The sequence below is a fragment of the Strix aluco genome, chromosome 1, assembly GCF_031877795.1.
Source record: "Strix aluco isolate bStrAlu1 chromosome 1, bStrAlu1.hap1, whole genome shotgun sequence".
NCBI classification, from domain to species: domain Eukaryota; kingdom Metazoa; phylum Chordata; class Aves; order Strigiformes; family Strigidae; genus Strix; species Strix aluco.
The window spans coordinates 23,337,829-23,349,108 of record NC_133931.1 but is presented as its reverse complement, the minus strand read 5'-3'; the positions used below and the strand labels follow the sequence as shown (position 1 = coordinate 23,349,108).

At 47.2% G+C, this 11,280-nt stretch overlaps 1 long non-coding RNA gene across 1 annotated transcript; it reads left to right on the top strand.

Annotated features, from left to right (window-relative positions):
• Window positions 1–154: 154 nt before the first annotated feature.
• Window positions 155–4,181, top strand: LOC141919317 (uncharacterized). Its single transcript, XR_012621927.1, has 2 exons — window positions 155–1,693; window positions 1,790–4,181. It is a non-coding gene; the product is annotated as an uncharacterized LOC141919317 (long non-coding RNA).
• The last annotated feature ends 7,099 nt before the right edge of the window (window positions 4,182–11,280 follow it).

The window sequence follows — 11,280 nt, the reverse complement described above, 5'->3', positions numbered from 1 at the left end:
CGGGCCCCTGTGCGGGCAGCGGGCGGGTGGCGCTGCCGCCAGTGGCGCGCGGGGGCAGGGAAGGTCGCGTGCCGGCCGGAAAGGGCTGGGCCTGGCCGGCCCCGCGCGCACGCGCCGCAGGGCCGCTTCCGCCGGCGGTGGGCGGAGGGGCCCCTCCCGCCCCGGGGCGGCCGCACGTCGGAGCCTCCCGCGGCGGGGGCGGCGCCGTTGTAACGGCGGCCGGCGGTGCTGGTAGCAGTGCCTCAGCGCGGTTGGGCCTGGCCGGGCCGGAGTGTCCGCCCCGTGTCCCCCTTCCGTTCCGTGCCGGGGTTTTTGGCTGCCGCACGGGAAACGGGCGTCCGCCCTCCCTCCCTGTGGCGGCTCGCGGGTGCATCCCGGGGCCCCGCCGTGCCTCCCAGCGCCCTGCCTCTGCTGGGGGGGGGGGGGATGTTTAGTCCTCAGGGCCGCAGCCGTGCTGTTAAAAGTTAGTGAGGGCTTTCTCCTGCCGGTGCACAGGCTCGAGCCCCGTTCGGAAGTTTCTTTCTTTCTTCATGTTTTCAAGGCCGACTTGGCGTTAGGTAACATCGCCTCATGGGCTTGGTATGCTTGCGCCAGGGTTCAGGAGCTTTGCTGGCGAAGCACAGCTGGCTCATGAGAAGCCCGGTGATGCCTTTAATTAACCCCCCGAGCTGTGCAAACCAGAACAGCGCCTTTTAGGTATTGCGGATTTTGCTCAAGAAGCAGTGAAAGACTGGGGGAAAATTTGAAGCTGCATCTCCAGGAGGAGGATTGTCAGTAGACTGGCAGAGCTGGGTTTAGCAGAAACAGCATTTAGGTTCTGCTGTCGTTGTTCCTTAAGTTTAATGTATTTTGTTGCTGTATTTGGTATTAAAACATGAAAGTTTTGGTTGTGGATTGAATACTATCGGGTGTTAGCTGACCATCTTTTTGTAGTTTTAACGTGTGTGTAGGGCAGCTGCCGTTATTCTGGGCAGTTTGGGGGGGGTAATACACGGCAATAATGTCCCATCAGAAGCTTGTCAAATCGTGATTTGTGCCATATAAAGAATTTTTCAGAGGAGAAGTAATCCTGTGGATTTTAGAAAACCCTGTGACAAACGTACTGCTGGTTTATTTTTAGCTAGCTTCTCCAGTCCTAAAAAAATGAAGCCTTTCACAAAAAAGGAAAGTATTTTCCTGTCTTTTAGAATTCTATGGGGCTTTTATTACCAACCAATTTAATGTGTTTCAGATTCACACAAAAGAATAGAATCAAATGTACTTCATTCCTGCTAAATAAATTAGTACAAATGTAGCCAGATATTAGATTTGCAGAAGTCTTGGAGTTAACAGCTCTTTTATGTTTAACATAGTTTTTCTTCTGTTTTTGGGTTTTTTTTTTTCGGTTGGTTAGGGTTTTTTGGGGTCTTGTTTGTTTGTTTTTTACATAGTTTCAACAGAAAGAGGAAGAATTGTCTGCATTTTCTTATGTTGTTTTATTTTCTCATATTTTGTATCTTGTTTTATTTTTCTTTCACCAGCATTTGCCATCTCGAGTTTAAATAGAGCCGTAGGAGGGAGTACTTGCGGAATTCTGCTGTCACATGTGAAGGATTCCACTTGCATTCAGCAGCTGCTGCAGTTTTACTGCCTCTTGTTGTAGGTCACCAAGCCCACGGCAGAACTGGCATCTCCCCATCTGTTGCATGGCAAAGTATGACATCTTTGTTCAATCCGCACCCACACCCCCCACCCCCCTCCCAGCCCCACACGGGTGTTTTAAACTGAGATTCCGACTTTGGATTTGAAGCAGCTGACAAATGAACGTGTCCTCTTCTGCTGGCCCTGCTGTAGAAATGGTTACTTCTGCCGGATGAGTAAAGCAAGCGGCTAGAGGCAACAGTATCTTATAGTGACATTTGATGTGTTTATTAAAATTGAAACTGTGATTTTTATAGAGGAAAAAAGATCTCTAGTTTAAATACTGGTTTATAATGCCCTCCCTAGGATGTATTATATAATGTTTCTGCTCTCTCCCTTCCTTACCTGGTTCTGTTATTCAGCACATCTCCTTTGTCCAGACTGTCCTTTTTCATACTACTGTTTCTTTCGCACTTCCCTGTCATTGGCTCCTGGGCATATTCTTACATGTTTCTTCTTGCCTAGGCATGTTTTTCCTCTTTCATGTGAGTTAAGTCACTCCATTTCTGTCCTCCTGGATCATGGCGAGAAAGAACCCAGAGCATGGCAGGGTATTTCTTCTCTCTTGCCCAGGTTTTTAAAAAAATTGGCAAGTTTTGTTCAGCAGAGAGCGACTTTTCAGTGATCTTGCTATTAGCCTCATAACAACATATGACTTCAGAGTTTTCTAACACTAAATGCTACTAGGGCACTAAAAATCTACTCAACTTTAGGTGGATATCCAGAAGAGTTCAAATTAGTGTTCAAAAGCACTGGACCTTTCTAATTAAACATGTCTCGTATTTCTTCTTTCAGCAAAATAATATGCTGCTTGAGTCTTGTCCTGATAGATTGCACTCATTTTGCTTTGACTTGAAGCAAGGATGTAGAGTTAGTAAAAGTTTTGCTGTCTATTCCCCCACACCCCCATACCATCAAAAAGTGTTAAACGGGAAATTTAGATATCCTTTATAAGAGGAAAAACCCTTCACGGTAGGAGGTAGGTATACTTAGCTGATGGTGCCCAGAACAATTATCCTGTCCTCTTCCTGTAACAAACATATTAAACTTACTTTTCAAGATGTGACCTAAGTGTTTTCAGGCAACAAGAAGGGATGGTTTTGTGGTTGAGACACAAGATTTGCATTAAGCTTTAGATTCTGGTGCTGGCAAATTCTGCTAGTCATTTAGGATTAAATCTCATACAGGACTTAGATGCTTGCGTGCTTGGTTCTGCTGGTTGCCCACCCAGAACCGCTGTCCAGAGCCCCGAGTGAGGTTTGGGGTCTGGAAGGGATCTTGGCAGGAGACCCCTTGTTGAGTGTTACTTGATATTCTCATCTGGGTCTCTCCAAGATCCGTTTTAGCTCTGCTCAAGTTCTATATGGTGGCTGATAAAAGTTGCTGTAGCACGCTTGTCTCGTCAGCTGGGCTTATTGCCCAGACCCAGTGTACGCCCTGTCATTGCTGCTTTTACATGTGTGGCTGGGCCTGGAAGGTGGCCTTCTTAACAGAAACTGATGTTTTGGGAAACCCCAGGCTTGAGATTTAGCTGGAAGATGTAACTCAGTGTTTCTGTTACCAGCTTCAAGGACTCTAAACTGAACAGGAATTGAATGAGGGGTAATAATTCTTTAATTATAAATCTTTGAAGTATTTCACAATCCAGATAAGACAATTTACCCGATGGACATGTTGCTTCCTTTCAGCTAAATGTTAATAGAACTACCAAACAGGAAAAAGAGCAAAGTTTACCTAGTATTTTTCACTAACAGCAATTGATTAATATTTTAGACTACACAGATATGTGTTTTCTAAACTTAAGTTCTACCAAAGTTAAAGATCCTTTGTAACTTAAAGCTCTAAGCAGAAAGAAGATTTTTCTTTTGTGCCAATAGTTTAATGATTTATGAATGCAATTGTTTTTTTATTCTAGGCTATCGTGGAAATAGGGAAGTTATTGAAATGTGTTCAGACTTCAATAAATTTCCTCTTTGTTGCCTAGGAATTACGACTTTTTGATACATGATGGATTCCACTAAGCTGTTGGAAATTATGCAAACCCAGCTTTGTAGTTAGCCACAGGAAGCATTTAAAAATTGTATCTGAAAAGTGCTAATATTGAAGATTATTTTTTTTTTAAATAAACACAGCTGATAGTTGATTTAAAAAAGAAAGTTTTATAGTTCAGAATGCACATGCTGTGTTTCTGAGTTCAGGAGCTGCATGATCTTTTTCACATCTTGGCGTTTTCTGTTTAGCTAGGGAGCAATGTCATATGCTAAAATTGCATTGTGAAAGCTAAAACGTTGATGGTCTGTGTTAAAGAGATAAGGAAGAACATGTACCTTTTGAAGGGGAGTGCCACTTTCTTTAAACCGAGCGCCTAGCTGATAACACTGTTTGCTTTTGGTAGTCTACCTAGCCTGGATAGGCTTTCCAGTGCTAGATAATCTTTTGAGCAGAGCCAATCCCAAATTCTGAGTAATTTATTTAATTAAAAATAAAAAAGGAAAAAAAAACCCCTAGATCAAAGTCTCAGAGCTTTGTAATTTGAATCCTCTGGAATGTGGGCAAAAGCAGTTTTGATTTCTTATTTTTGGGGCTATTTGATAAGTATTTTTCACTTGTACAAAGAACTGTATGTCTGTTTCCTTTACTGAACTTGTGGAGGAAAAGTCATTTTGGCAACGACAGGGAAAGAAGCATCATCCTCAGGCAGTCATGATGCGGGGAAGGTAATAGTTAATTACTTTATAATGTGTCTGAAGCAAACAAAGCAACAGGTTTGTGCGGTGGGATTGTTTTTTCCAATGCCAAGTGCAGCTGAAGGAATAGGAAGGTGCTGAGCTGTTTGATCAGGAATATTGCAGCATTTTTCCCCTCGTATCTCCTCAAGAGTATATTCTGTCTCCTGCTCCTCACTCTAAGAACTGTTTAAGTATTAAGCCTCGGGAGATGCTGTCGGGGTGGAAAGATGGATGGGCAGAGGGAGAGGTCCCAGAGCAGGGGCTGGGGCTGGGCACCGAGCTGTTCTGGGAAGGCTCTGTCTGGAGGATAGGGACAGTGCAATGCAGGAGCTGGGGGAGACAGCACCTGGCTGTCACCAGGTGCCCTGCGGGACAGGCTCAGCTGCTCCGGGTCTCCTGCCGGTTTTCCTCTCACCCCTTCTTCCTTCCCTGAGAGCGAGCTTTGTGCTGCCCTGTCCCAATACAGCCACCTTCTCTCAGCCACATCCTCTGCTCTGTTTTCCTGTCCTCCTCTGCCAGATGCAGTCCACTCCCCTCACTTAGAAACCATCAAATTAAGGTATTGTGAAAAACAGATTAGTTGTGTTTTCTCTCTCCCTCTGCCCTTTACTCGATAGAATCAGAATTGCTTAACTCTGAGGCTTGCTCCCTTCATCAGTAGCTACAGTATTTCTTCCTTAAGAGCCAAAATACTTGAAGCAAAAACATTTTTGAGTATCATGCTGCTGTTCCTCAGTGTCCTTGAAGCGCTGCGCAGTGACTGGTAAGCATTGTATACTTGGGGAAACAGTTATTGCTGTATTTCTTTGCAAACACCTTGATTATGGCAGGTTGTAGACTGTTAAAGATGCAGAATTGGGGGAGGGGGGAAGCATGGTAAGTGTCCTAGTCCATTCTCTCCCCAGGTGAGAACACTGTATCATCCTGACCGATATTTTTCAAGCATTTTCATAGAAATCCTCCAAGGATGGCAATACAGTAATCTCTAAGGCAGTCTATTCCAGGGCCTTACTCTCCTTAAGGTGGAAATTATTTTCCCAATATCTGACCCAAGTTCCCATTTTTGCAGTTCCTTCTTGTTCTATCCCCAGTGGAAGTGCAGAGCATTTTTTTCTTTTTTTTTTTTTTTCTCCCCCAACTCCTTTTCTCCTAACAAAGCCGTGTCTCTCTTGCAGGGTATGCATTGGAAAATGTTCATTCTGGTCTTGTGGTGCTGGCTCAGTGAGTGGGTCAGACTGGATTGAGCTCTGGCGTGAACAGGTTCCGGATGGGCACTGCTGAATTGGCACGTATTCGTGATAGTGATTTTTGTGCCAGCATGTGCCAATCTGCTGCTCCCTGTTTCAAAGCAAGCCGCTATTGCTCTGCCACATGCACACTGTGCGCATGATGGGGAGCCAGCCCTTTTGTGTTTGTCAGGATTTTGTGTGTATATTCCTTTTGCAAAAGGCTGATGGTAGTAGCGTAAGAGTGTGTTGCCCGAGAGGAAACACGGACTGTCACTGGACCAGCTACAGTTCATTCATTTGCCATGAGAACTGGAAGGACCAAATTGCAAAGGATGCTTTGGCCAATTTCTCTACATAAAATCCTTTAGCTGTTCACTATGACTTCAGATTGCCCGTATGCTGAACGTATTTCTGTGTTTCTTACTACATGCATGATGCTTTCCCCTAAACTTTTCTCACAGGTCTCAGTCCAGGCCCTTTAACCATTTTATTGTAGTCCTGCCACCTTTGAAGCAGTAGCCTGGCATCTTCTAACGCAGTGCAGAAACCCTGCTGGCTCTGAAATGTCAGCCTGCAGCTCCTCTAGTGCAGCCCTGCAGGCCCTGGCAGCCTGTAACTAATTATCTCAGTTCACATGGTGAGCCAAAGAAAAGTGCAAGGACTGTTTGAAAATGAAGTGCAAAGAGGAAAAACAAAAGGCAAAACGAAACTGGAGTAGAATATGTTTCACAGACCTGCATGAAACTGAGCCAGAGAGAGGACAGAGAGAGGCAGGGTGGCTGCCAGGGTGGCATGGCTGGGCTAGTCTCTGTGCGTAGCCATACAGTGCCTCCTGCAGCCTGGGGCTGCCGCACTGGGGGTGGTCTGCAGCGGCAGTGGGGCATGGATCAGGATGCCTGCTGAGGAAGGCGTGTGCAGGGCATGGAGACACAGCTCATGCACAGTATGAGCCGTTGGCTGCTGACGATAAGCCCCTATGGAACCCTCAAAATGAGACTCATACTTGAATGAGCTCCCATTGAGTCTGCTGGCTTGATTGAACTCCTCCACAATGTTGCGCCCACCTAAGGACCTTGCAGATCTGTTTGCCAGGCTCCCCTCTCACACTGTTAGCACAATCTCTGTGGTGTGCTCACCTTTCCAGGGTGACTTGAAATCGTTGCATCAGTTGCAAGATGGTCTGGGCAAACATCTTCTGGAGGAGTCAGACACAAAACCTGAGATCAGAGGCAGGAAGAGACCTGCATATAGCAGAGAGAAGGAGCAAACAGGATTGAAAGGATCTGCATTTGAAGGAAGCTGGTGATGCCCAGGATAAAGGGGCAGGTGGAGAGCAAGAAAGAACAGATGTCAAAACCCCCAAGGTAGCTGTACGAGGTGTGATGAAACCCTGGCCTGGACACATGGTGACAGAACCTGCATAAAGCCCTGCTAGTATGATATAAACCCATAATTGTTTGGACAAATGTGATCCACCATGAGGAGTTTATGTCAGTGAGTGCTTCATGTCACACACTGCTTTTAACCCAATTTTAGTACATTACAGCTCAATTTATTGTACCATCAAACTGTGGGCATCACTTGTGAAAGGAGCCAGACAGCTTGCCCATAGCATGACACAGACTTTCTGGCCAAAGCTGACCTTGTTCTCTTCTCCACCACTGACACCACAGCAGAGTTCTCTCAGTTCAAAGAGATTGTACTGGCAATTAATAACTGCCTTATAACACTGCTCTTACCTGTAAGAGGTGGAAAGTAGAGTACTGCCATTGTATATAGCATAGTAAGTGCTAAGTTCAGGTGCATTTTGTGGTGTCTGTGGCTTCCAGTCCATTTTGGGTTACAGTTGGGACCCAACGTGGCCAAACTCGGTGTTTTTGAAGACTGGGAGCATGGCCCTGCCCAGCCATCCTTTAGAGGGCACTGACTGACCGTTTGTCATTCCACTGGCGGCTGAACATACCCGGTGACTTGTTGTCACTGAGAGGACAGTTCCCCTTTCCTGCTGCCTTCTTCCCTTGTCCTCATGGCTTTCTCCCCTTCTCCAGCCCATGCAGTCTGACCACTTCGCTCTTAAGGGTTGGTTGGTTTTTATTTTTTGCAATGAGTTAGTTTGGGATATTTGAGTGACTTAAATCTGCTCCCAGAGTCAGAGCTGACACAAGATAAGCAGCAGGGTGTGGCCCAGGGACAAAGGGAGACTGTTCCAGGGCTGATAAAATGTTAATTTGCCTTATGGCCTCCTGCAAAACTATGACCTTTGCAGCACAGTTCTGGAGGAATAATTAGCACTAATTGTTTGGTCACCCTGTTTCACCCGAAAAAGGGGGAGAGTGGAAGGGAAGGGGAGAGATGAAAGAGTGTTGGTGAAAGGAGTGAAGAGAGAGATGAGATGTCGAGAGACTTCAGGCCCTGGGGCTGGGAAGTGATCTGATGGGAAGAGGATTTCGGTGTCTGCCCAGAAGAGGTGGAGCAGACCCTCCTCCAGATCACCAAGAGCGTAAGAGGTGCCTACGGCATCTAACATGTTTGGCTCCTGTCCCCTTTCTCTTCACAGAAGGGCAGGGCCCAACTGGTGTGGAAAATAGGTGGTGGATCTCTGGCTAAGCACCTCAGTTTCACTGAAGGCCCAATTTCACCTCCCACTGCTGGCATGTTACCAGCATTAGATAAAACACACTTCATTTTTTTGTCTTGTAAGGGCATTGATTTATATTCCCAGAGCTGCCTCCGTCCCTCTTGCCAGGTTAGCTTCTTTCCCCTTGGGCTTTGTATGAGTCTTCAAAGAAACAAAGTCAGGGAGTGGAGGATGAGGAGAGCTGAGCTGGAAATGGAGCAGGAGCTCTCCTACCCACCAAGATAACCACAGGGCCAAGGGGCCCTGCTGAGGGTGGTCCTTGGCCCATCAACTCCTGGGAGTCAAACCAGTCCAGAGCCCTGCAGCCCCAAGGGACAGGTAACAAAATGCCAGTAAAGCACAAATTAGCAAATGATGAAACACCGTACAAATTCCCCACCCTTCTTAGGGAAGATGCTGACTCATTGCCTTACTTTGACACTGGGATGCTGAAGCATGTAGACTTATTTTCAAGCACATGTTGAACTCGGACCACTTGAGTCCCAGTCACCCCTGCAGCAGAGCAGAGCAAAAGTGCTGGCTGCTGAAGGCCATGGCAGATGCTGCTTGTGGGTGGCTTAGAGGCATCTGAACAGTTTGGTGCTTTTCTGCTTTCTAGAAATGTTCGCCCTGCTCTGAGCATCCATACCTCAGTGTCCATCCATACCTTCCCACCTGCCCAGCCTCTGGCTGTTTTAGTAAGAAATGCCAAAGCCTTAGTTGTGATGGTGTTTTGTTCCTGCTCAAGCCCACTCAAGAGCCTCCTGGTGAACGTTTGGTGAGGGCTTCCTCCCCCAGGCTTGAGTGTTTGGTGAATGTAGTGAGAGAGCCAGACACAGGTGACTTGACCCAGAAGCGAGTTACCAGCAGGCTATTGCAATGTCAGCTTTGCTTAGCCTTGGCCAGGACTGGGCACCTGTGGGTGTGATGTGGTGCAGCACGAGCTCTGCTCCACACTGAGCTGAGGGCTGGGAGGAGAAGGGGAGGGCAAAGCACAACACCAGGGCTGTCTATCATGCATCCAACAGGGGACTGGAAAGGGAGCATGGAGGGGATTACATCTAGCCCAGCACTGCAGGCTCAGCTCAAAGCAAGGACTTTAAAAACAGCTACGATACTCTCTTTGTTTGGCCTGCATAGTCTGGGGAGCATCCTGAGCTGGTCTGAGGCAAACTCTTCCATCCTGGTTCCTGCTACACTCACATGCAGCCTTCCCCCAGATCTGTACTTGCTCTATCTGTACAAGCGACAGAGCCCCCTGAACAAACACAGGACGTTAACTGTCAGTCATCGAGGATGTAGCAAAGTCCTATGGACAAGCAATACTCTAAACATGATTGCTTAAAATGAAAGGTGAACCATTAAATGGCCAGAGATTCTTAACTGCAGTAACATGCGTGCAGTTAAACCCAAAGAGAGAGGAAAATTAAATAGAAACAGCTACTAAAAATGTCATTGCAAAAACAATCCAAAGAAATATCATGTGAACATAGGAAAAGGAACTGTCTTTTCATGCACTGCAAGCTGCCGCTTTTTGAAAGCACCGGGAAACAAGCTGTTGAGCGGTGGAATGGATAAAACCAGGCTCCCAACCTCCCCTGAGCTGCCTGACCCACTAAATCTCGCTGCCAGCGATGCCGCTGCTGGGTCAGAGGCAGGCAGCGGCATGGCCACCCCAGCTGTGCCCACGTGCTGAGGGGTGACTGGTGCATGTGCTGAGTGGCATGTCGTCTGCCATCATACCAAGCTCCTACCAGGTGAGCTCGGCCTCCCTTTCCATGGACAGGGTCACTGCTATGGGTACCTCTCTCTCTCTTTTCCAGTATACTCCAGTACATGGCTAAATTTGATTGAGGCTACCTGAGGATACTGGGAAAAAACAGGCAGACAGACCCCCGGATTATACAAGTCTCTTGCCTTTATGAAATGCAGGCTGAAAATGAATCCAGGGCTCAGAAAAGTGGCGAATGGCTCTGGCTGTTGCAGGATGCCAGAGACTGAGCCACGTAGATGCACTCTGTGACACAGAGGCACCCCGCACCTTTGCCAAGAGTGACACAGAGCTGGACGTGCAGCACTGGAGAGGATGTCCAGCTGGTGCAGGGATGGTCACCCCGGTGCAGATTTTCACCTGGTGGGAATCTGCTGCTGCTATTTGACCCTGCTCTCAGCCTGGGCTGTGCCTCTTGCAAGGTGTGAAGGTCTTCCACAGGTCAGATGCGCCAGTGCTGACAGCAGCGATGCTCAGGTACTTCAGAGGACTTGAGTGTGAAAGTCTTCAGGAACATGCACTTTGATTTGGACAGGCAGAAATGCAAAAGCAAACAACAGGGCTTTGATAGTCACAAGGATCTGGCTTACATGTTTATGTAGACTGGTTTGTACTAGAGATTTTTTTGTGCCAGGTATCTTTCTCCATAAGAACAAGCCTGTTTTATCCTGCTGCACCTTCCAGCTCTGCTGCTGATGTTTTCTTGCTCTTTGCCCATGATGCACGCTGCATGGCCATGAGTAAGCAGGTATCAGTACCGTGCACTGGCACACTCCCAAGGGATCTGCAGTAAACAGTGAGCACAGTGATCCAAAATCATCTTCCATATCATGTTAGCAAAGTACAAAGCCCGAGGGCGCTGATGCTAGTGTAGCTGAACAGGGAGGATTGGGTGACCTCTAACTCCTCTGTGTCTTTTTCTGACAGCAGTGCCCCGTGGGGCTCACACCGGGGTTTGTTCATCTGTCCCTGTGCTCCCTAGTGCTGCAGCTGGCTTTGCGTGGTAGCAGCACAGCCCCCCTGGGGTGAAAAGGAGGATAACAACAACCTCCACCTCCTGCAACAGTGCTGCTGCAGCCAGGTTACTGATCTTCAAAACCAAGTTACTGCTGACTTAGCTGTTTTGCATAGAAGGAATCCCCCTCCTCATCTTCATAAGACCTGGCTGGGCAGCTCAAATTTAACAGCTCAATTTCTCCACAGGGGCATAGCCAGGATGTTGCTAGATTATAATCCAAAAACTTCCCAAATCCA